Here is a 24,252-nt window from a genome sequence, read left to right as displayed (position 1 = left end):
TCTATCAGACCCTTTCCGTGTCACTCTCTTATTTAGAGTTTGGTGGTCAGGATACTGTTTCAAAACATATATCCAGTTGCACTATTACTAGCGCCATAGACCATAACGCACTTGTAATATGGCGGACGGGACATCTGTCACATTTGTGAAGGAGTATCTCCTCTGCTGAACCCTAAATCAGGCCGCAAAAGTTCACTCTCTTTGCTTGATTTTGGTATACTGGTAAGACTCATTATAATTATGTTGATTGTTGAGCCTTAATCATTCATATACGCATGCAGCTCAATACAAAGCACAAAAAGATCAACTTACTAAGATTACAATTAAAATAAAAATTACAAAGTGCAGCAAGAAAGCAGAAAGCAAACTCAGCTTACATGAAACAATAAGAAACAACGGGACCGTATGAGATTACATTCCATGGCAGGACATCCTTGCATACTTAACATTAATTTGGGGCCCGATTCACAGAATTAAATTAAGACAACATCCTAAACTTACTACTTTTGGTATTCACAGAATGCACTTATTACTTTTGGTATTCACAGAATGGATTTACGACTACTAACTTTACGTTCGCACTCGGGCTGGAAATTCCGGCCCTGAGGCGGATCTTCCGGCCTGGAGGCGGATCTTCTGGCCTGGAGGCGGAGCTTCTGGCTTGGAGGCAGAGCTTCTGGCTCGGAGGTGGGGATTTAACGCCACCTCTGGGCCGGAAGCTCTGCCTCCGGGCTCCAAGCTCCGTCTCCGGCCCGGAAGCTCTGCCTCCAAGCGGAAGCTCCGCCTCCGGCCCAGAATTTCTGGCCCGAGTGCGGACGTAAAGCTAGTAGTTCTAAATCCATTCTGTGAATACCAAAAGTAGTAAGTGCATTCTGTGAATACCAAAAGTAGTAAGTTTAGGACTTTTTTTTAAGTTAGTTCTGTGAATCGGGCCCTTGGGCTTTAAGTCAGATTGTTTCCTTTATTGTGGGCTCAGTCACTCCATGTTTAGAAGACTACCATCAATTCATGAGATTTGTTCAGTAGTACTTGCGTAAGAAACAGACGGATAAATAAGTAAACTGTGTTTTTTGTGGTCAGAGCACCACATACGCAAAAGAAACAGTAGTTCTTTCCAACAGCCTATTCTCCAAAGCATTAAATGGTGTGAAATATTTAAATGTGAAGGTGAAACGCAGATCATTTATAAAGAATGCAAAACACAGAGAGTCATAGCAGATAATACCATGTTGAGTCTGAAAAAGCTGAAGCTTAACCTGGGTCAACCAAAAGGGTACCATGGGGGTGTTTGTGGGTACCTATGGGATGCTTCTGGGTACCAAGAGCACTCGTGAGTGCCACGAGAATGCTCCCAGGCAGCAAGAGGATGCTTAAAGCTATCAAGAGGATGCAACAGTATCAAAAGAATGCTTGTAGCTACCAACAGAATGCCTACGGGTATCAAGAAGATGCTTGTGGGTACCAAGAGGATACTTGAGTGTAACAAGAGGATGCTTGAGGGTGCCTATGGGATGCTTCTGGGTACCAAGAGCGCTTGTGAGTGCCACGAGAATGCTCTCAGGCCGCAATAGGATGCTTGGGGCTATCAAGAGGATGCCTCCGGGTGTCAAGAGGATGCTTATAGCTACCAAGAGGGTGCCAAGGGGTATCAAGAGGATGCTTGTAGCTACCAAGACGATACCTATGGGTCTCAAGAGGATGCTTGTGGGTACCAAGAGGATGCTTACGGGTGTCAAGAGGATGCTTATAGCTACCAAGAGGGTGCCAAGGGGTATCAAGAGGATGCTTGTAGCTACCAAGACGATACCTACGGGTCTCAAGAGGATGCTTGTGGGTACCAAGAGGATGAGGATGCTTATAGGTATCAAAAGGATGCTTGAGCATTGCAAGAGGATGCTGAAGGGAGCTCCACAACCACTGCTGCCTCCTGTGCTTTAACAACTAAATTTAGAACACTGTCTGGAGCCCATTGTTTTACTTAAATATCAGAGTGTCATCTTAATTGACTTAGAACTAATAATACATCTATTGCATTTTTCTGTTGAATACCATTCTGTATATATATATCATCATCAAATGTGTATGTTATTCAGTGCAGTTTATTTACACTCGCGTGTCCTTGCCCGTATCTTCCTATCATTTCCCACTTGCCCTTCCCTACGCCTCTACTTACTAGTGGTTGTAGAACCCATTAAAATTCACATGTGAGATTCTACCTTGTCAGTTGGCGAGAAGTAGAGTTGAAGTAGGCAAGGCCTCAGTGATGATTGTACCTGAACTAAAATCTACTAAAGAGCTTTAATTTGCTTCATCTCTCTTCGTCACATTTAAACAAAACCCTCATTTTGGCAGTGGTCAAGTTGCGTTTGTCGTCATAAAAAATTATTCACTCAACAGTGCCCACAGTTTTTGTTGTTGTGCTCATGAAGCCTGAATTAGGAAATGTTGGCCACTTCTATTAAAGAAAGAAGATGCCAATGAGCTGTAGGGTTTGCCATATGATTTTAGTCAATTTACTTGTGTTTTAGATTTAAAATATCCATAAAAGGTGTGTGCAATTCGAAAAAGTTTCAGCGTTTCTTGGCATCCTCCCACTTGAGCTGGGCATAATCCTACATATTGTCCACAGTGGTAAAGTCTGAAATTATGAGTTTGCACCATGTTCCCCTTTTTTTTCTTTTCACAAGGATATTTTTTTCCCTCGTGGACAAATACTTTCCCCTACACCTAATGGAAATATGGAGATGTTTAGAAAACTTTCTAACCCCAATTGCTCACCTTCTCGAACATATTTTCGTAATGGAATTAGGTAGGCAATTTGGGTGAGAAAAGCCACTTGGAGTGTGTTGAATACCCACAGAGTTTGAAATAATTTTGGAATGTTTCTAAGTTTCCATATGGTCACTGCATTGTTCTTTCCTAGGAACTTCCAATTGTCCCTACCATTTCCTAAACTTATGACTTCAGAAAATCCATCTGTATAGCATAATTTCCACCTGCAACAGAAAATATCTACAGATAACTCGTTTTGCTCACCTAAGTGAGAACTTAAGTGCACAAAGGTTCTATTTTTTGGGCCGATGGCGTCCATTTGACAGTATCTGCTTATCTGTGTACAAGTCAGAGCGACTGCCCAATACTGCATTTCATGTTTTGTAACCCAACCATCCACCTCCAACTTTTGAAATAGCTTCCTTGACTTTCAGCATAAAATCACTTATGATTTGCCGAGTTTTATACATGCCTCGGTAGGGGACCACTTTATTTTAGTGATAAAGTGTAAGTAAAAGCCAAAAATTGAGCCCTTTTAAACCTAAGATTCCACACGTGGGAAAGGCCTCTTTTTGGAATGTAAAAGTCTTGTTTGAACCTTTATTTTGGTGAAACCATGAATATTAGCCTTTTCCAGCAAGTCATTTTGATACTCTCCAATGTCGCTCACGCACACTCTACAAGTTCATGTCAAGATATAATAACTTAGCGATACAAAAGGGGATGATGGACGGAGAGTTTGAGCAAATCAAACACTCACCCCCAGTCAACTGATCTGGGTTTAATCCATCACCATCCTTTAGCTCACTCAGCCACCCCAGTTTAGACATGGCCATATGCAAATCAGTCTGACTCTGTGCCTCATGGGAACAGTCCAGCCCGAACTGCCAAGCCATGTATTCGCTGGACCGGAAACAAGCATCCTGGGACCGGTTTCGGATTCATAATCCTCATCAGCCAGGATTCAAGCAAGCCGGGCTGAAGACGGCTGAAATGCCAGAAACCGGTCCTCGGAAGCTTGTTTCCGGTCCAGGGAAGGCATGGCTTGGCAGTTCGGGCTGGACTGTTCCCATGAGGCACAGGGTCAGACTGATTTGCATATGGCCATGTCTGAACTGGGGTGGCAGAGTGGGCTAAAGAACGGTGATGGATTAAACCCAGATCAGTTGACTGGGGGTGAGTGTTTGATTGGTTCAGATGCTCCGTCCATCACCACCCCCTTTTGTACCAAGATATAATAACTTAACAGCTGTAACAACCTCCCAATCATTTTTTTCAAAGGGCTTTTTTCAAAACCATACTCAAATGTGTTACCAACTTAAATTTCTCCCAGTTCGTTCTGCAAATCAAATTACCTGTACGTTTCTGGTACAGAAGAGAAGAGGAAAGGGCCTTTGTATCCATTAGACTTGAGAGGGGGGTTCAAATGAGGAATAAATGAGCCCTCGAGCCCCTCCCTATCTGCAGTGGCATCGACCCTTTTACCTAAACACATTGCCCGTCGCTCCAGGCGCGCAAATCTCCTTGGATGCGTCCGGCACCAGGTACACATTTTGGGACCAAGGCGCTCTAAAGTGACGAGTAGCCTGCTCAAAACACATCTGGTCAATAGCAGCGAATTTCCCGTGGGGACTGGCTAATGTTTTCTCATCAAAATCTTTAAACCTTTTAAAAATGTAAAGGTTTTACCTTGCTGTTGATCTGTTTAGAGGCGCATTGTTCACGCGGGCTGATCAACAAACAGTGGCAGAAAGTGTATTACCCGGGCCCCGCGCGCTGATGTATTGAGGCTGGGTTAGTTACTGTGGCTTTGTGCTACATTCATTTGGGGTCCTCCAGGGGTTTGCGTCTCTCATTTGGCCAGCAACGAGGTCTGAAAAGATTGCAGTTCATTTCGACCCACAGCGGACGGAAGGTTCATTTACTGGCTTCGGGCAACTCAATCAGGCCGGCCGCTGATGAGTGAGTGAAGTGTTCGGAGCGCTAGTCAATATGTGTCGGCCGTGATAGAACGCCCGCATCTGTCGGCCGCTCTTGTCTCCTGCTATCGCGCCTTTTTCATTTGCTCCAATCAATGCTATTAAAAACACCTAGGAGTTCCTTAACTGTTTTGCCACTGGATTATTTTTAAACGGGATTCTTCTGCAAGAGTGATCCAGTGGTCTGGGGCATCTGCGGATATATTGTTTCCATACGTCGCAGGTGTGGACTCACTGGAGTAGGCACATCCCTAGAAAAAAATCGAGATTATAATAAGAAATATACAGCCAGATTCATGAACAGAAAATCGGCTCGCAAAGGGCCAGATTCTGAGAATCTGGCCCTTTGCGAGCGCAATTTTTGCATTTGGGATTCATCATCCCAAATGCAAAAATCGCTATACTAGTAATCGCTATATTGCGAAGAATCGCATTTAAGGAATCTCTATTTGAGATTCCTTAAATGCAATTGATGAACCATTTTAGAATTGCGATATCGCAATCTGGGGCCGCTATTTACCGCGAAGTCTGACTTCGTGGTAAATAGCAAAAACTTAGAAAAATACACTTTAGTGCATTTTTCTAAGTTGTATGTTACACACACACATGTGCTTTGGACATGTGTGTGCGCAACATCAGTCTACATTTTCATTTAAGGGGTGCTACAGGGTGTCCTTTGGACACCCCTGGCACCCTTGAAATCGCATCCGTATTTGCGATTAGCAAATTGCTAATCGCAAATAAGGAATGACTCCCCATTCATTCCTATGGGCCTTAGGAATGAATGGGGAGTCATTCCTTATTTGCGATTAGCAATTTGCTAATCACAAATAAGGAAGCTGTAGAAATCGCAAATAATATTGCGATTTCTACATGAATCCCGTTTTGCGAGTCTTTAATAGCGATTCCTTAATAATCGCTATTAAGGACTCGCAAAACAGGACAATGATGAATCTGGGGGATAGAGAAATGGAGTGTGTGTTAGAGAAGCAGAAATGTGCACTATGTTTGCACCAAGTACATCATTGCGTTGCAAATATGGAGCTTTGGTTTGCAGGAAACACATACTTATTAGGTCATTAAGTAGTGCGCTTTTCTGGCAAATGTTATGCATGCCCAAAATTACATCTTCATTTTTTTTCAGGTAAAAACAAATTAAGATTAGACCTTTATGATGTGAGGAGTTCATAATTTGGCCATGATGCAATATCCAGTTGTTGAGTCTCAAATGTGGCTTGCAAAGGTTGAAGCGCTAAGGATTCTCTGGCCCATGGAAGACCTGGCTTGGCATTTCGGGCTGTACTGTTGCCATAAGGAACAGGGTCAAGACTGATTTGTATATGGCTGGGTCTGAACTGGGGTGGCTAAGTGAGCTAAATAACAATGATGGATTCAACTCAGATCTGTGACTGGGGGTGAGTATCTGAAAAGTTTCAGCGCTCTGTCCATCATCCCCTTGTATTTGCTTTGTTCACCCTAGGTTGGCAGGGTATGCCCAGACGTGGGTCCCTTGCTCACTTTGCCACTGGATTCAGCTAGCCTGGCTGATGAGGGGTGTTACCCCGAAACCGGTCCCAGGATGCTTGTTTCCAGTCCAGGGAAGACCTGGCTTGGCAGTTCGGGCTGGACTGTTCCCATAAGGAACCGGGTCAAGACTGATTTGCAAATGGCTGGGTCAAACTAGGGTGGCGTAGTGAGATAAATAACCATAATGGATTCACACAGATTTGTGACTGGGGGTGAGTGTCTAAAAAGTTTCACTGCTCCCTCCATCATCTCCTTGTGTTAGCTTTGTTCGTGGAAGGAAGTGATGAAAGACTAGTCAGGGGAGGAGGTCAGAGTGTGGATTTTTCAGGAAATTCATGGCACAGGAGGTCACCATCCAAAGTCCTTCCTCTTGGAGGCAGCTACCCAAGAGAGTGCGTGGATGGTCTGTCTGCTATTGTGCAAGGACGCAAAGTAGCTCCTAGCTCAAGGTGGTTGCCCAGTGAAGTCCCAGTGCTCAGATTTCTTAATGCTACGGTTCTTAAAGTCCTAAATGGCAAAATGGTGATTTAAAAACATTGACACGGTTTCTAGGTTTTTCTCATTTAAGCCGCAGCCTCACTCATGCCCAGAAGAATGACAGAAAAAATATTAAAACACTTTGTTATATGGAAACCTCCTTTTCAGTCCCTTTCTGGAGCTAACTGATGGGCGATTTTTTTAAACGATACCTCATTTTATTTCCTAATAGATAGCAAAGCACGACTGAGCCACAAGGCACTGAATTTGTCAAGACAGCACTCAATAAAACAACTTCTCATACCATAGAGAACGGGATGACCCAGTGAGAAATAACTCTAAATGGTTATTACTTGACATAAGGTATTATAAGTGTTTTATTGCTTATTGTAGACCTCTGTTTAGTACAGCATGCTGCACTGCTTGCAGACCACTCCTGCAACTGAGTGCTTTCCTCAAATTCTTCCTGAAATTGTGAATCCATTTATTCATGCATAGTATTACCCCATGTTGATTTAATATTTTAGGTTGTATGTTTGAATATTGAGGATAAAGTTATCGACCTGCCAAAATATCCTGAGCATAGGACTATCAATAGGGTCACATTATATGGTGGCTGGATACATGTGCATGCTGGAAATAATGTTTCTGGCTGGTTTCCCCACACATAAATCTGGCAAGCATAAATAGTTATTCATAGAATGAGGAATAACATTTGGACCCTGATTTACTGGGTCAAAATCTGCATATAGTGTCCCCATTTTAGGGACAGTGACAATTCCATTCACCACCTGCCCTCAGAAGGTGTTAAATGGTAGCCATGGGAGCTTGGTGGGGGCCAGATGCCAGGGGTGTGGAGACCGTCAGAGTGCAGCAGAGTTTATGGGCTGGCATGAAATTGTGTTCTGTGCTTCCCTGTGCCCTTGAAGGTACAGCCGAAGCCAGGTTGAAATCAAGAAATCTGTGAGTACACTTGCCGGGTATAATTGGGTGGAACGGTATACCACCTGCCAACACCACTTATAGTTGGGGACTAAGGGTCTGATTTAGATCCTGCCAGACAGGTTACTCTGTCGCAACGGTGACGGACATCCCATCTGCTCAAATATAAATCCCATTATATCCAGTGTGATTTATTGTTCTTCAAATGGGATATCTGTCACTGTTGTGACGGGTAACCTGTCCGCCAGGAACTAAATCAGGCCCTAAATCTTAATGGTAAGTAAGTATAAGAAAGTAAAGTTTTGCTATTCTTAACTCCACATCCATGTACCTTTAAGATGTATACCTTCAAGTTGCAACAGATGTTAAATTAAGAGCATATATATATATATATATATATATATATATATATATATATATATATATGTGTGTGTGTATATATATATATATACCGCGTCGGGCAGATCCCGTACGGAGCGGCGTCTACGAGTGGATCCCCGTCCTCACCTATACATAAACCAAGCTGCTGTTCGCATGCTACTCAAAGGTGGACACCTTCCAGCATTGATATATATATTTATATATATATATGATGAAACTTGCCGCTTGAAGGACACCATGCCGAATGAACAGCAACAAAGAGTCGACCCAAAAGTGCTGGTGCAAGGTGGTTTTAATCAAATAAAGCCAGCGCTGCCGCCATGACGCGTTTCGCCTCCGAGAAGGCTTGATCACATGACAAACTGCATGACAGTAAGCAGAACTTTTAAAGTGACAGTGCTTGAAAACGTAACATGAAAATGGAAGAAATACTTTGTAATGAAAACGCTACATTAGTGCAATCAACCAAAAATATATCATCATAAAACTTCAAATTCTAATGTTTCATAGTTGATATGGTTCAAAATTTACAAATGTCAAATACAAGAGCATATTTACAAGACACAAGTCGATACAAAAATAATAATCATAATGTATGTACATGATAAATGATTTCATCTATGTACAAGAGCATTGGCCCAAATACTAATATTCGGTTTGTGCAAAGAGTAAGGTTGATATATGCATGTTCAAAGTAGCAACATTAGTCCGAATTCATGAAACAACATGACCAAAAACTCTGAATAGAGCCCAAGTGGGCTAGTCACAATGTCTGCCAAGAATATGTAAAGTGCAAATAGTGATTGTGCAAATTCTAAACAATAAAGTGCTAATATTGAGACAAATGATTCCTAAAATACAACCTTAAAAAGGTTTTTCTCAGAAGAGTTCATTTTGTTAAAATCCAAATATATACAATGATCTATACAGAGTAGGAACTACTAGGGGGAACAAATACTGTTTAATATTTCCGGACAGGACTTATGGGCATACTGATTGATCCTAAAGACAGGTATAAAGATCCTCTCTGTCATTAAGACCATTAGGATTTTTTGTATTGAGCTCCAAAATGTATCTCATCTCAAGAAGACGGAGTTTGGCCTCACGGTCACCTCCTCTTCTAGAGACTTCGACACAGTCAATTTGAAAAAATTGGAGCTTGTCAGGTATGCCTTGATGTTTATCTTGAAAATGCCTGGCAACCGGTAATTCTGATCATGTCCTGATATTACGCGTATGTGTTTGAGTATCCGTTTGTGGGCGGGCAGTTTGGTACTGCCCACATATTGGAGCCCACACGGACACTCCACCACATAGATAACATAATCAGTTTTGCAGGTAAGCCACTTGGAAATGGCAGTAGGATGATCATGAAAGGGGCTTTTAAAGGGCGTTCGATTGCTGCCAAATCGACAGGCTTTGCAGTGTGGACACGCCCTGAAACCCCTCTTTAAAGATGACCAAGTGGCTGAGGCTTTAGGCTCCAAAGTATTACTGACTAGAGATTTAGACATCGAAGGGGATCTTCTAAATGTCAAAACTGGTTTGGTATCCATTTTATGACTAATCACTGGATCACTGCAAACCAGATTCCAGTTGTTATTTAAGATCTTCCGAAGAGCCCCATGTTGACGATTATATGTCAAAATGACACGAGGGGAACCGGTTTGAACCTCCCCTGTCAAAGACACATCTGAATTGATGTTTCTAGTTTTAGGAATCAAAGCCTCCTGCCTGCTCACTGAGTTGGAACGCCTGATCGCTTTAGTGAGATTCTCAGGCGAGTAACCACTAGCCAGGAAACGTAACCTGCATGCCTCCTGTGCAGCCGCACATTCGCCATCCGTGCTACAAATTCTTTTTATTCGGAGCATTTCTCCAAATGGAATGCTCCGAATTAAATGAGCCGGATGTTGGCTATTAGAATGTAGGATAGTGTTCCCTGCACTGGGCTTCCTGTAGAGTCTCGTATTCAAAGTGGGGCCTTGCACAAATACCTCGACATCCAAAAAACAAATAGAAACAGAACTCATGTTAGAAGTAAAATTTAAATTAACATTGTTCACATTAATTAAATCAACAAAGGCCCTGGCACTGTCATGGCTACCTCTCCAAACAAGGAAAACATCATCAATGTAACGCAAATATAAAACAATGTTGTTGGAAAAAATATTGTGGTGTTGGCCGACTAGGACCTGCTCCTCCCATAGCCCTACGTGTAAACACGCGTAGCTAGGCGAGAAGCAGGCCCCCATCGCCACACCCCTAACCTGCTGGTAAATTACGCCATTGAAGATAAAAAAGTTTTGTTCGAGGCACATTCTGGTCATTTCCAGTAGCATCTTGTTATGTGCCGTCGACTGAAGTAAATCCTTATTCAAATAGTAGTCCAAGGCCTTGAGTCCATCGCAATGTCTAATCGAGGTGTAAAGGGATGAAACATCGAAAGTCATTAATACCATGTTCTCTTCCCAGGCAAAGTGTTCAATTTTTTCTAGAAAGTCAAAAGAGTCCCTAACATAGGAATTGAGACTCTTGACATGGCTTTGTAAAAAGAAGTCAATGTACTTGGAAACATGTTCCAAAGAGCTGTCAATGGCCGAAATGATAGGACGGCCCGGTGGTATATGAATATCCTTATGAATCTTTGGGATCAAATAAAATGAGGGAATAACAGGATGATCCTTTCTTAAATATCTGAACTCGTCATGTGTGATTAGTCCAGCACTCCTCCAAGCTTGGAGTTTCTGATGTTGTTCTGTCCACGCATTCTTTTTTTTTTTTAATAAACTTTTTATTGTCAGGAGTTCAAAATGAAACAATCATACTTCCATTCGTGAGTCGTAGTTACATATCAGTGGTACGTGCCCTCAAGAGGGCAAGGATTGAACACATTTTGCATCAGTAAGTATCATTTTCAGTGACGGCCTAGTATCAGAACAGTGAGTAATGCAAGCATACGCACAACATGGCCCAGTTTTGTCCCCTGTCCATAACGAATATCCCGTCAATGCAGTTTCAATACAATTATCCGACATTAACTATATGAGGTCCTAGAGAAAACAAGAAAGAACAAAAAACAAAAGAAGAAACAAACATTAAACCCAACAACGGTCATCGTTGTGCAATTGAGTGCGGTCATCGACATATAGCATTCTACAGGCTCAGCTAGTCAGCACATCCCCTCCGTTAGTAGTGTGTACCCGCCGCCTCCCGGCCCCCTTCTTCATTATGCTGATACTCCCTCTATCATTAGTCCTCATCTTCTTCCGATTCCGAGTCCTCACCCTCTGGCAAAGCCTCACACGGTTCGCCCCTATATTTGTTCCATGGCGTCCACACCTGATTCCACTTGCGGGGACAGGCTCTTAAAACATACACTGCTCTTTCCTTTACCATAAGGAGGTCCATGTTTCTAATCCACCCTGCCTTCGTCGGCAACTCCGGGGCACCCCACCTCTGTGCAATGTCCCGTTTGGCCACCGTCACTGCCAGTGTGACCCACAGCTGTCCATATCTGTTTAGATCTGTAGGGTCCCAGATGTTCAGCAGGCATTTGCGAGGTTCCGGCAGGACAGATACCTTGATGGCCTGTGAGACTGTACGCATGATCTGCCTCCAATATTCCCTGATTAGTGGACAGTCCCATAACGTGTGGAGGAGAGTTCCCTCCTCCCCGCATCCCCTGAGGCAGTATGGGTGTGGTGCCCTCTGTATTTTGTGTAGTAGTGTGCGGGTGTAGTAGGTGCGGTGCAATATCTTAAGCTGTACTAGGCGGAACCTAGCCGAAATTCCTATTTCCCGTGGCGAGGCCATTGCCTCGTTCCACTCCGTTTCATCCATGTCACCCAATTCCCCAACCCATCTCTCCTTAAGTCGCTGCGTGGGATCTGGCAGGTTATTAATCAGCTTTTTGTATGTGAGTGAGGTCGCTTTCTGCTCCATGAATTCGGTGAGTAGCCTGTCCTCTAATGGCGATGATTCTGGGAGTGTGGTGTCCGGTGGGATTGCCTGTAACAGAGCATGTCTAATCTGTATATAACGGTATGTTTCAGTGGGGCGCAGGTCGTATTGTTGTTGGAGCTGCGGGAAAGGAATGACAGTATCTTTATCCCAGAGATCCCCTACCACCGAGATCCCTATGTCGTCCCACCTCGCAAACCCTTTACAAGTCCGCAGGTTACCCAGTGTTTTAGTGTCCCATAACGGGGTTAGCCTGGTGATTTTACCCTTCCAACCTAGGCGGGATTGCGCCGCGTGCCAAAGTGTCGCCGTGTGGAATGTTGGGCCCAGTAGGGCTTTTACTTGCGGGTAATTGTACAGCACCGAAAGCATGCCCTCAGTCCCCAGCTGCGACCAATCTGCCTTATATGCGGGGTCATCCCGTGTGACGTGGATCCAATGATTAATAACCTTAAGTTGCGATGCCCAGTAATATAGTTGGAGATTAGGTAATGCAATCCCCCCCTCGTACCAGCTCTTCACCAATTTAGTCTGTGCTATCCGCGCTGGACCGTTACTCCATAGCAGACTGGAAACCAAAGCCGTCACCTGTCGAAAGTATTGTGGGTTAACCACATATGGGGAGTTTTCAAGCACATAAAGAAATCTAGGGAGAGCCATCATTTTATAGAGTGCCGCACGCCCCAGAAGGGTCAGCGGCAGTGCCGCCCAGTATTTGACATCAGCACGCAATCGCTGCAGAGGTGGCTGCAAGTTTTCGGTATAGAACTGTTTAGCATCGGTCGTCACAAAAATACCCAAATACTTAAACGAGGAGGTGGTGATCTTGTGGGGACAGTCAGCCGGCAATACCGGACCCGGGCCCTTGAGGACATAGAGTACAGACTTGGACCAACTGTCCACGCATTCTTGACAATCTGGATATTACTTCTGCGGTAGCATGAAATATCATTAAGTTGTAATTCCGCTTGTTGGAGGTACATGTCTTTTGGCCAAAGGACCACATTTCCGCCCTTATCAGCCTGTTTCACAATGATGTTATGATCCTTTTGTAATTTGGCAATCAGTTGCTTGTAACATCGATTTTGTTTAGACATGTGAAACTTCTTCTTATTTGTTGTGGTGTACAGTTGTTTCATATCCCGAACCACACTCTCCTGAAATATATCCAGATTGTCACGAACCATAATAGGTTGAAAGGTGGATTTAGGCTTGAAAGGAGTGACCTGTTGTCCTGTTGGATCCAATGGGACTTCTCTTGTTGTTTCAGAGGCTGCCTCATTTTGTAGGTCCCAAAGAGCATCGAAAGTGGCCTGACTCTGACTGCTGGTCAAAATGGGATTCAATGTTGTCTCAGATGGAATATTCTTTTTGGGATGTTGTTCAAAAAACATTTTAAGTTTGAGTTTCCGTGTAAATCGATATATGTCCATGCGGGTATCGGCATAGTTCATATTGCACGGAGGACAATACGATAATCCCAAATTTAGTACAGCAGTTTCTGCCGAAGTGAGTTTCAAATTTGAGAGGTTGACTACTGATTTTGTTTGGTTTTCCGGGTTTTCCTTTGATTGCATTTCCAGGACCCCTGTTTGCCCGCATTGCTGCCGTTTGAGGTTCCGGGTACGCTGTTTCCGGCGTTGCCAGCGTTTGTCATTCGCCCGCTGTTTCTTGGTGCGTGGGTTTTGTGAGATCTTAAGGTCTCGCTTCGATCCTGGCACAGGCAATCCACCTCCTGTGCCAGGGAAAGTTTGGTAAACCCCAAAGTTGCTTCACGACTCGGGTCTCCTTCTAAATCACTTTCCACCGCAGAGCTAAGGCTAGAGAAGGAAGTTGCTGGTACTAAGGTATCTTCTCTCGTATGCTGGGTCACCATGTTGGAACGTGCTTTCGCCTTTACACCATCATATCTTTTGGCGAAAGTGAAAACTTGTCCATTTAAGTAGTCCATTCGATCCCTCTCAAATTTAAAAGTTTTTCTTTTCTTAATAATCTCTTCTTCTTTGGTTAAACGAGTCATCATATCAGCTCTCATTTTAGTAATTGAATCAGTGACTTCTAATTTGGACAATTCATCCTCCAAAGCATCAATCTGTATTTGCACTTTAATGCGATCACTTTCAGCGTATTTCACTAAAATGCGCAAATATACACTGGAACAGTTGAGATTGGCTTCTGCCCATTCCGCCAACATAGCAGGGTCCGGGTTTTCATAACTGGGAGCGATGGTGCTTCTCAACCCCCTAGGCACCCGACCCACCTCTAGATAGCGGGAAAGAGAACGGTGTTCCCACCATTTTGACTGTTCAGCGCGTATAGCGCGTTCCAATTTTTTTAAATAGCTCCTTTGTGGTTGTAGTTCCTGTTTCCTGTATAGAAGACGTAGTAATGGAAGATCCCCCAGCCGGGGAATCAAGAAACATGGAATCCGCTGCCTGTGCTCGATTGCGCAGTCTGTCGGCGGCCATCATTGAGAGCGCTTGATTTGTGGCTAATATTATAAATGCAATAGAATGGCAAACTGGTAATTGGAATAAATGTCCTACCAGTTGCCGCGCACACTTCCCTCTGCCGTTTCCCTGGTGTTTTCCGGGGTTCAAAACTCAGATCCGGTCTCCATGGCACTGAAGACGAAAGGCTCTGGTTGCAATCCCGCTGAAACACATCAACGGTAAAGCAGGGGCGTCGCAGCGTTCTCCTCGCCGGAGATAGTATTTAGTCCCAGAAAAAATCCGGAGCAGTAACTTCCTGCCGCGTTGCCCTCAATGGGAAGGGGTCCTACTCGTACCTGGAAAGCGTAGGTACTAAATTTATGATGAAACTTGCCGCTTGAAGGACACCATGCCAAATGAACAGCAACAAAGAGTCGACCCAAAAGTGCTGGTGCAAGGTGGTTTTAATCAAATAAAGCCAGCGCTGCCGCTATATATATACCTCCATGAAACCTATGGATTTTTTTGTGAATTTCAAAGGTTTTTTATAATGCTAATTCCTAACTATAATGTCTGTAAAACCTATTGTTTTTTCAGTGAATTTCACAAGTTTTTTAAATGCTAATTTCATATTTTAATGTTTATGAAACCTATATTTCTTTTTTCTTTTTGTAGTATATTGCAACTCTATTATACTTCTTTTTTTTAACTTTAAAATTAATGATGTTTTATATCTTCCCCCAAAAATATGTGTACCTTTTTTTTTTCTTCATAAACTGCACTCCTTTACCGGTAGTGTGCCAAGCTCCATCACCACGGGAATCCTATCCGCCATATTACTAAACTCGTAAATGATGCGCATTTCGTATCTGACGGATTCGTGGCACCGCGTCCCGCGTCACATCATATACGTATGAGGTCTCGGCAGCTGCTACTTTGGTATCCGACGGGTGCGCAGTATCAAGCCACGTATTACGTCATGTACGTATGGGATCACGCTCGCTGTGCATTGAGTATGCGAAGACTGCACGCTGCCAAGCCCTATGTTATGTAATAGCCGCATGGTTTCGCGCCGGGTACGCCATTCCCTTGGTTTTTTTTATGTCTCAAAACTAAATCTAAATAACTTTAAACTGTATATGAGAGCGTGCGATAATCCAAAATATTTTAAACATTTATATATTTCTAACTGTAATAAACTTATATTATGATAAACATATTTTCTCAAAATCATGTCAGGTGCGCCTGCTTGCGCCTTCGATACGCGATTGCCACGTGACCTTAAAAAAAAGCATTTGATTAGTTCATACCATTTCCCATTGTAACAGTTGGAGGACCCCACCCATTTTAGTCATTCTCTCTACAGCGTTTGATGAGACACACCCCTTCTGCTTAGAGAGGTTTTTTGCTTAATACACATATCTTACACTACACACAACATGCAATGATCATCTTGATCAATATTCATGGTCTGTACATTAGACTTCCACGTGTGATGGTCATACATCTCAAAAATTTAATCAAAAAACAAATGTGTGTTACACGATGCCCCTGGTGTATGTATGTGCACATTTTTGTGCTGCCTTTCAGCCTGGGTATTGTTGGCTCGATGGGGTATCATCAGCCACGGGCATAGTGCCCACACTCCCAGCGCTTACTCCACTTTGCGCCCCATAACACTTACATACCAAGGAAACTCATGAGACAGGTTTGTGGGAAAGCAGTGGTGCAGGTTTATTTTGCACAACAAGTAGCAATAAGGTGGGTCATCTTACGGGCGATCCAATGCGGCAGCCCCTCGCTGACCCGCATGCCTAATGAGCCATTCTTGCACGGCGAGTCGATGCTCTGACGGTGCAGTCCATTATCACTTTCTTTCGTTCACTCCCGCCCCCCCTGTCAGGGCGGAGCGATGAGGCACACCCCCGGTCGGTTCAGGCCCCCCGACCGCCCGAAGGACTAACGGGGCGCCAACGCTGTTTCCTGGAACCCCCTCGGCTCCAGGTTCTTGGCTCAGGCACCCCTACTGTGCCCGGCAGAGGTATTGACTGTATCCTTCTGCCGCAGAGGTACCCCTACTGTCCATCTGCTTCCAGATCGCCCTGTGACTCCGCCTGCAACACAAAACAGACCGTTAACAGTTCAAAACATGCCTGCCGCTCTGCCGCTGGGTCTGGGCCAGGGAGGGAACAGCGCAGAGCAGCCAGGAACGCGACGGCAGGAAAGACCGAGCCTCGCTGCCGCGCTAACTTTAAACCCCCTAAGGGCCGCCCCTCTCACCTGGTGACCCGCGCCCATTGGACGCGCATAAAAAGGGGGCGGCCAGGAGCTGACGCGCACCGTTTTGCTCGCGCGGAATGTGGGACTAAGATGCTGTCTCGCTTAGCTCCCCTTCGCGTCGCGCGGCCAGCGGCATAGTGCCCACACTCCCAGCGCTTACTCCACTTTGTGCCCCATAACACTTACATACCAAGGAAACTCATGAGACAGGTTTGTGGGAAAGCAGTGGTGCAGGTTTATTTTGCACAACAAGTAGCAATAAGGTGGGTCATCTTACGGGCGATCCAATGCGGCAGCCCCTCGCTGACCCGCATGCCTAATGAGCCATTCTTGCACGGCGAGTCGATGCTCTGACGGTGCAGTCCATTATCACTTTCTTTCGTTCACTCCCGCCCCCCCTGTCAGGGCGGAGCGATGAGGCACACCCCCGGTCGGTTCAGGCCCCCCGACCGCCCGAAGGACTAACGGGGCGCCGACGCTGTTTCCTGGAACCCCCTCGGCTCCAGGTTCTTGGCTCAGGCACCCCTACTGTGCCCGGCAGAGGTATTGACTGTATCCTTCTGCCGCAGAGGTACCCCTACTGTCCATCTGCTTCCAGATCGCCCTGTACTCCGCCACAGCTCTGGAGGAGGCCCCCGTCGATGACAGAGCCCCCCACCCACCTAGCTACTTTCGGCCGCTGTTTAGTGCACCCCTATCATAGTATCCTCCACCACACCCTTTTGGAGATTTACTAGGACCGTTCCTAGGACTCGCCCTTGGTTACATAGGCCGCACCTCAATGGGGATTGCTTAAATACTGTTCTTAGGCCACGCCCTTAGTTACATAAGCCGCACCTCTAATGAGGACTGCGTGGACACGCCCTTAGCTACACAAGCCGCGCCTCTAATGGGGATTGCGTAGATACTGTTCTTAGGCCAGGTCTCACTCTCACAGGACTAGTTACCACAACATTGATCTTGCCACCTTGGGACCTGAATAACCCATAATTCACTGCTCGGGGCGCCCTGCCTTCTTACTAGTGTACCTGGCCCAGGGCCCTCCACCTCTTGTGAATCCTGCCGTTTTTTCAGTAGGCTGTTTACCTGCCAATATCTACAAGAGGAGCCGCACATCCTTGCTTAGCCCAGCTTCTCTGTTGCATTCTGCATGTTATTTGCAATATTTTATGGATGCTACTGGAAGACCGGTGATATTGGTCCCAGGAACCAAAGAGATGGGTATGGCAGGTATACGTTAATGCCTGCAGTGAAAAGCCCTCATGTATCATGCAGGAGACTGATCAGTAATTGTTGTAGCTTTTTACTTGCAGCTCATAAAACTAGAATCCTTCTAACGCCCCTCCGTGGACTGTGGAGGATATGGGACTCCTGCGCCTTGTGACCCTCGCCGTCCCATGAAACACCATGTATACCGCTGTCATTACCCACTTATGCAGCACACCAAACTGGAATCCTCTCTAATATAGCACTGTGGACTCAGAAGGATATGGGACTCTTGTACCTGTAACCCTCGCTGTCTCATGTGATACATATGCATACTGTTTCCTTCACCACTCCACAATGTATTGTCCCTGTATAACGCGCATGTTACCCAACCGTGCTCTACCATCCTGCATAGGGATGCGTGGTGCTGTTAAGCATAAAATGGTGCTATTTAAATTGTTATTTGGGTAAGTACCGGGACAGGTAAAGACAACTGGCATTCTTACGGTGCCTGCACTTATTTAAATTGTTATTCGGGTAAGCACCGGGACAGACAAAGACAACTGGCAGAGCCACCATCGCCTATCTTACATTTGTTCTGGGCCTGAGTGTCTAGCACGTATTGCAGTATTACACCACCCATTGTATCCTGACGCTCTTGTAACCTGCACACTTCACTTGTCCCTTCTGTAATGCACTGTTTGCTACCTCATGTATTTTGTTTGCCTCACCATCACTTTACCTCATATAACTTAACGTCTGCTTTTGTACAATATTACCTGTCGTTTCTTGTACTTATCGTGAAGAGCTCGCGCCTTCCGGTAACGTCCGTGCTATATAAAAACGCATAATAAAATAAATGAACAAAAGTTGACCTTGCATTGCATAATCGATTTTTTAGTTAGAGCCAGGCAATGGGCTGTGCTGCCTGCTAGAGCACTCGGGTTCAGACTCTTTACTATCCTGCTCGAATATATGTTGTTAAAACAAATTCCTTCTCTGTAAGGGGCTGCTGATAGCTAGGCAGCCGGAAGGTGGCGACAGTGACTGTATAGTTGTACACCACGAAGCCTGTCGGGCATGTATCGCTTCCTTGATGGAAACAAGTTCAGGGGCTGTTTCCACTGGCGCCCTTAAACGACATTTTTAATATGGCCCAATTCCAACTTTGTCTGAGCCTGTCTGTGCACTGCTAGTACAACCAGATATATTAACTAATCCCCTGTTACAAAACGTATACAGTCACCGTGCACTTCATGTCACTCCCCGCACACTCTGCCCTGTATGTACCGCCCGGGCACACCCTCCAATTGGATGCATTCTCACGTAAACATTAACTCGCTCAAACATAACGATGGAACTGTTAATTTAAACTACAGCAGATGTGTGACATAGTCAGTAACTGTTCCGCTAGTTAGAAGGCGCATAAGCTAGCCTGAATTGTCATATACACTTCGCTTGTTACAATTCATTACCTTAATTCCAGCTCCGTTCGGCGCCAGAATGTTAAGGGCGTAGGCCACAACGGCCATCTCACATTACCGAAAATCAAATAGTAAACGCCTTAGCAATTGTGTTACTGACATTAGTATGGATCATACCAACTTAACTTTAAGCTGCCATTAAAACATGAATCCACTTTTGCGTCATAATGGTTACCTGGTGGATGTTGTGATGCTTTCAGTGGCATTGGGCCCGGACTAACATGTAATATCCCTAAGTTATTTCTTTTACGCACTGTAATCCATCTAATGTCGCCTGTGGCCTAGAAGGATAAGGGGCTCTAGTACCTTGGGACCTGCTATCCCATGTACACAACATGCATACTGCTTCATTTACCCACTTGTATTGTCCCTGTGTAACGTGCATGTTACCTAATCAGCGCTCTGCCATCCTGCCGTGGGATGCGTGGAGCTATACAGGAATCAATCCTGTGCCTAATTCGTAAAAGATGTATTCTATCCTTAATGCGCATAGAGTCAGAAAGTGTTCTATTCATCGTTGGGAAGCCAATGAGGCTGCCTGAATAGTCCTGCACCCATCACTTGTTACGATTCGTTACCATAATTTGTCAGCTCAGGTAGTGCCAGAAGTTCCCGAATGGTATTAGATAAGCTACCTCCATCTGTGTAATTACAGCAATGGCAATTCTCTTTCCTGTAACTTTTTTAAAGCTGGATATGCTCTTTAGAAGCAATGGAAAGTCTCTTCAATGTAACCTGTGAAGTTGCAATTGCTCTTTAGAAGCATACATTTGCTTTAACATTGCCACACATGAGCCTCTTCGACACGTTCGTCAGAAACTTTTCATACCAGGTTTACTCGACCCTTGCATATGTTTGCCATGCGCTCGCCTTAGCCAAGCGTGGCAGGGTGAGGAAAAACAGATAAATTGTTTGGCACATTTATTAAGGAAAATATGCCAACAGTTACCGTATACTTTTATTCTTACTTACCCACAAACTCGCACTTGCCTTTCGCGATTTGCCAGGCATTGAAATTGACTTATGTACTTCCAAGTATACAAAAGTATCGATCGCGTGCCATTACAGGAAGACTAGTCTACTGAACGTTATTTACGCTCCAGACCTCACTTGCTGTATTCATATTACCAAAAGGAAACCTAGTTTTAAAGCAATTTAACCCGCTCTCGTCCCTTGGAACAGTTCCTTCTTTGAGAACAGGGACCAAACCTGTGAGCCGTCAATAATAATGTAATCGTTTGCCACCACAATTACGATCACCAACTACCCAAGCAAACAGGATCGCACCGACCCTGAATTCTGCGTGGCCGCTCTGTAACCGCATTGCCAACGTAAGCACTTAACCTGTGTTTTATATGTATGCTTTCAGTAGGGAACATGTAATGCTTCCTCTTGAGGAAAATGTTTTGATCATACCTCAAAGACATAATAACTTCATTTATATTTCAGGGTCAAAAGCTAACTTTGTGTGGATGTTATTACTTCTTTCGGGTAGCAAATGCCACTCATTTTGGTAATTTGCGCTATGTGCTCACTTTCATAGAGTGTTGTATAGCTTCAGCGAACATAGGGTTGTGCCAGTTTGTAGGAGCACATTAGAAGGAATATCGTTCTAGTCAAACACGGCGTTCTGGTGTGTAGCATGTTCTGTTATGTGAACCCCCAGAGCATTTATAGTGGCGCGTGTCGGTAGCAATTTCCCCGTTATTCTTAACGCAATATGTCAACCCACACTGCCCGAGTTACATTCCTGTGCACTTGTGCTCTGCGGGACCAATCAAGCTTTGTGGAAGTGACCAAACAAGCTTTGTGGAAGTGAAGCTCCGGTTACTAATGGATACGTCGGCTCACAAGGCTGGCTTTGAGCGTCCGCTGTGTACGCTTGTCTTATCTGCATGGTTAGAACCGCGTCATTGTCACTGGGGGCGTAGGAAATGCTGCGTGGCGAGTCGAGGCTTGTGCAGGCGTCTGGATCACCTTACCGCATGCGCAAACAATGCCCGGCAGGAACACCATCCTAATGGATATCTGCCAGAGACAGGCAGACAGGTACTGCAGGCCCGAATAGAACAATGAAAGACCGCAGCAGTGCAGAGCAAAACACAGCGCCTCTAACTGCTATTTTCATATACCGTGTCCAACCTGCTCCATGTTTAGGCAACTCCCCGCCTATTCGTCTGTTCTAGCAGTGCCCAAAACCAGAAATCAATAAGTACTACTTATGGCATATTAAAGAGCTACTGCAGAGGAAACCTTTCTTACTTCAGGAATGTCTCATTTGCCTTTTAGTCAGACATAGGGCATTTTATTTTTCCTTTTCTTCCTCGTAGATTGTTTCATCCCGCTCCCCTCGACGACGGAGTAACAACTACCTTCGAGCGAGTTGTCCTCTCCAATAAGTAATGGCGGGATGTGTGTGAGGGGCTTCGGTGCGAGTTCCCATGCCTCCCGGGTCCACGGGTCACAACGAGCGACCTGAACACCTTAATGGATAAATGGCGGGAAGACACAGTATGCCACGCTGTCTTCGAGCGAGCTAACCACAGTAATGCGAAAATGCGGAACAGTAAATGGCGGGAAAGCATGGTATGCCCCACTACCTTCGAGCGAGCATACTATAGTAATGTGAACATTACGGAACAGTCAGAAAGTCCTTCGTGGCAGACAATGAGGCAAACTCAACCAATCAGCTGTTCCAGGTGGGGCACGAACCCACCACCCTGCCATGGCACAGTCTGAATGGTGCATAATAATTACCGCGCCCTACTCCGGTACCCCTATTGTGATCTGGGCTACCGGTGTGCTCTGGGCTAGACATTAACAAGCCGGCACTTCCCACACTGCCTGCCCCTGCAATGCATCCCCGTCGGGACGTCCCGGAGCACAGGCCGCCGACAGCCGGGTTATTTTAACTGGCGCCCTGGCAATCGACAATATACGTCCCTCGTGCACGCAACCTCAATTACGGCAGGCCCGCGGCCAAACTTCGCAACAGAACGCAGGACACAACACGGCGAACCATAGTTCAGGCCCTTGGCTAGACGGCGCGGTGCGAGTGTGGGCAACTCCTGAGGAGTACGTAAGGCACACGGAAAAGTCATTACTAATGACCCACTAGAAAGAACGGGCCGGAGGGTTCCTATACAAGACAACTTAGTAAAACAACCGGGACGGGGCAACTCAAAGCAAATGTACAACAAGCCAGTCCTGTGTTACACCGGCCGTTTCTTCACTCTCCATGCTGCTTATGTCTACAATGGACTCTAGGTGCGTCGCGTTCACATTGCACGCCGTAATGCCACATCTAATGCTGTTAAACCGGACAGAATTCCACATGACGAGCAATTGCCTAGCGCTTGTCATTACTATGGCTTAGACGCACGCTTTATATTTGGGCCTTATTTTCTGAATTTATGTCTCCGCCCTAATCCTGTGATGTCGGACCTAATGTTGTTTTGTAGTCCCTATGCTGAACTTCGGGCCTGCGCTTACGGTCCACAAAAGGACGGAGAGAAATTACGTTTGCCAACCATTTCCCTTCCTGAATCTAGGTGTTGTGTTTAAGCCACACCCAGTATTACATACGCCACGCTTCTTTTCGAGACCCTCTACTGTTCTATCACACATAGGGCCCTGATCGTGCCTCTCTAGCTTTGTCTGTCGTGCTGTGTCGAGGATCACACAAAGTAGACCTACACCCCAGCCCGACCTAGAGGATCACGCAAAGTAGACCTACAGCCCAGCCCGACCTAAAGCAGGCCCGGCGCACTTGGAAGGCTCACGCCAACCCGCGCCTTGGGGCAGCATGGGGATCAATCCAGCAAGACCCCCGCGCCACTGTGCCTTGGACACTCGGGGACAGAGGTGACTACCTGCGTCTGGTATCAACGTCGGCTCGGTGCCTGCAGCGGGGCAGCGCAACACGAAATGTAAAACCTTAGCCAGGTGGCTGCCGGTGCACAACCAGCACCTCTGGGCTGTCCCGACCCCGTTATAGGGATAGACGAACCTAATCAGTATGCCATAATCTCAAGCACAGCATGAGCAGACTGCACCAGCAAAGTAAGCATAAATATGACGAACCTGACTGCACCCGGAGCCCTGGAGAACCGGAAGTCGAGGGGTGTATATATTCTAAAATTTTATACAGCAATGCTGCGCGCCTTAGTAGAGCACAATGCTGCACAATGTGCATTTGGATATAGCAGCACTGTGCATCTCAGTACCGCACAGCGCTGAACACTGAGCATCTCGCTATAACCACGCACTCGGCACTGTGCTTCTCAGTACCGCACGGCGCGAACACTGTGCATCCCGATATAAAAAAAACAAGAAAAAAAAAAAACGCACTGAGTGTCTTGGTAGAGCACAACGCTGGACACTATCTCGATGTAACACAGCGCTCTGCATTTCAGTAGACCCTGGCGCTGCAATTGTGCATCTCAATACAACACGATGCTGTGCATTTCTGAAGAGCACGTCGCCCAACCTGGGCACTTCGCTACATCACAACGCTGCTGTGCATCTCAGTACAGTCCAGAGCTGTCGCTGCATTTCAGTACAACACCGCTCTGTGTCTCGGTGAAACCCGACCTGCACATTGTGCACCTCGACATACACAGTTGTCTCTCTACTACACGACGCTGTTTATTTCAATCCATCATCTCTATCCTGCACGACGCCGTGCATTCCAGAACATCACCTCTATCCCACCGACGATGTGCACTTCAGGTGAAAAATGCAGTAAAAGCCGTACTCTCCGTCACGGGCCCCAGTCTGTACAAGTTCCCCAGGTGAAACTATAATAGC

Source organism: Lissotriton helveticus, chromosome 5_1 (assembly GCF_964261635.1).
Source record: "Lissotriton helveticus chromosome 5_1, aLisHel1.1, whole genome shotgun sequence".
Taxonomy (NCBI): domain Eukaryota; kingdom Metazoa; phylum Chordata; class Amphibia; order Caudata; family Salamandridae; genus Lissotriton; species Lissotriton helveticus.
The sequence above is the reverse complement of the archived record's forward strand: the minus strand, read 5'-3'. Positions refer to the sequence as shown.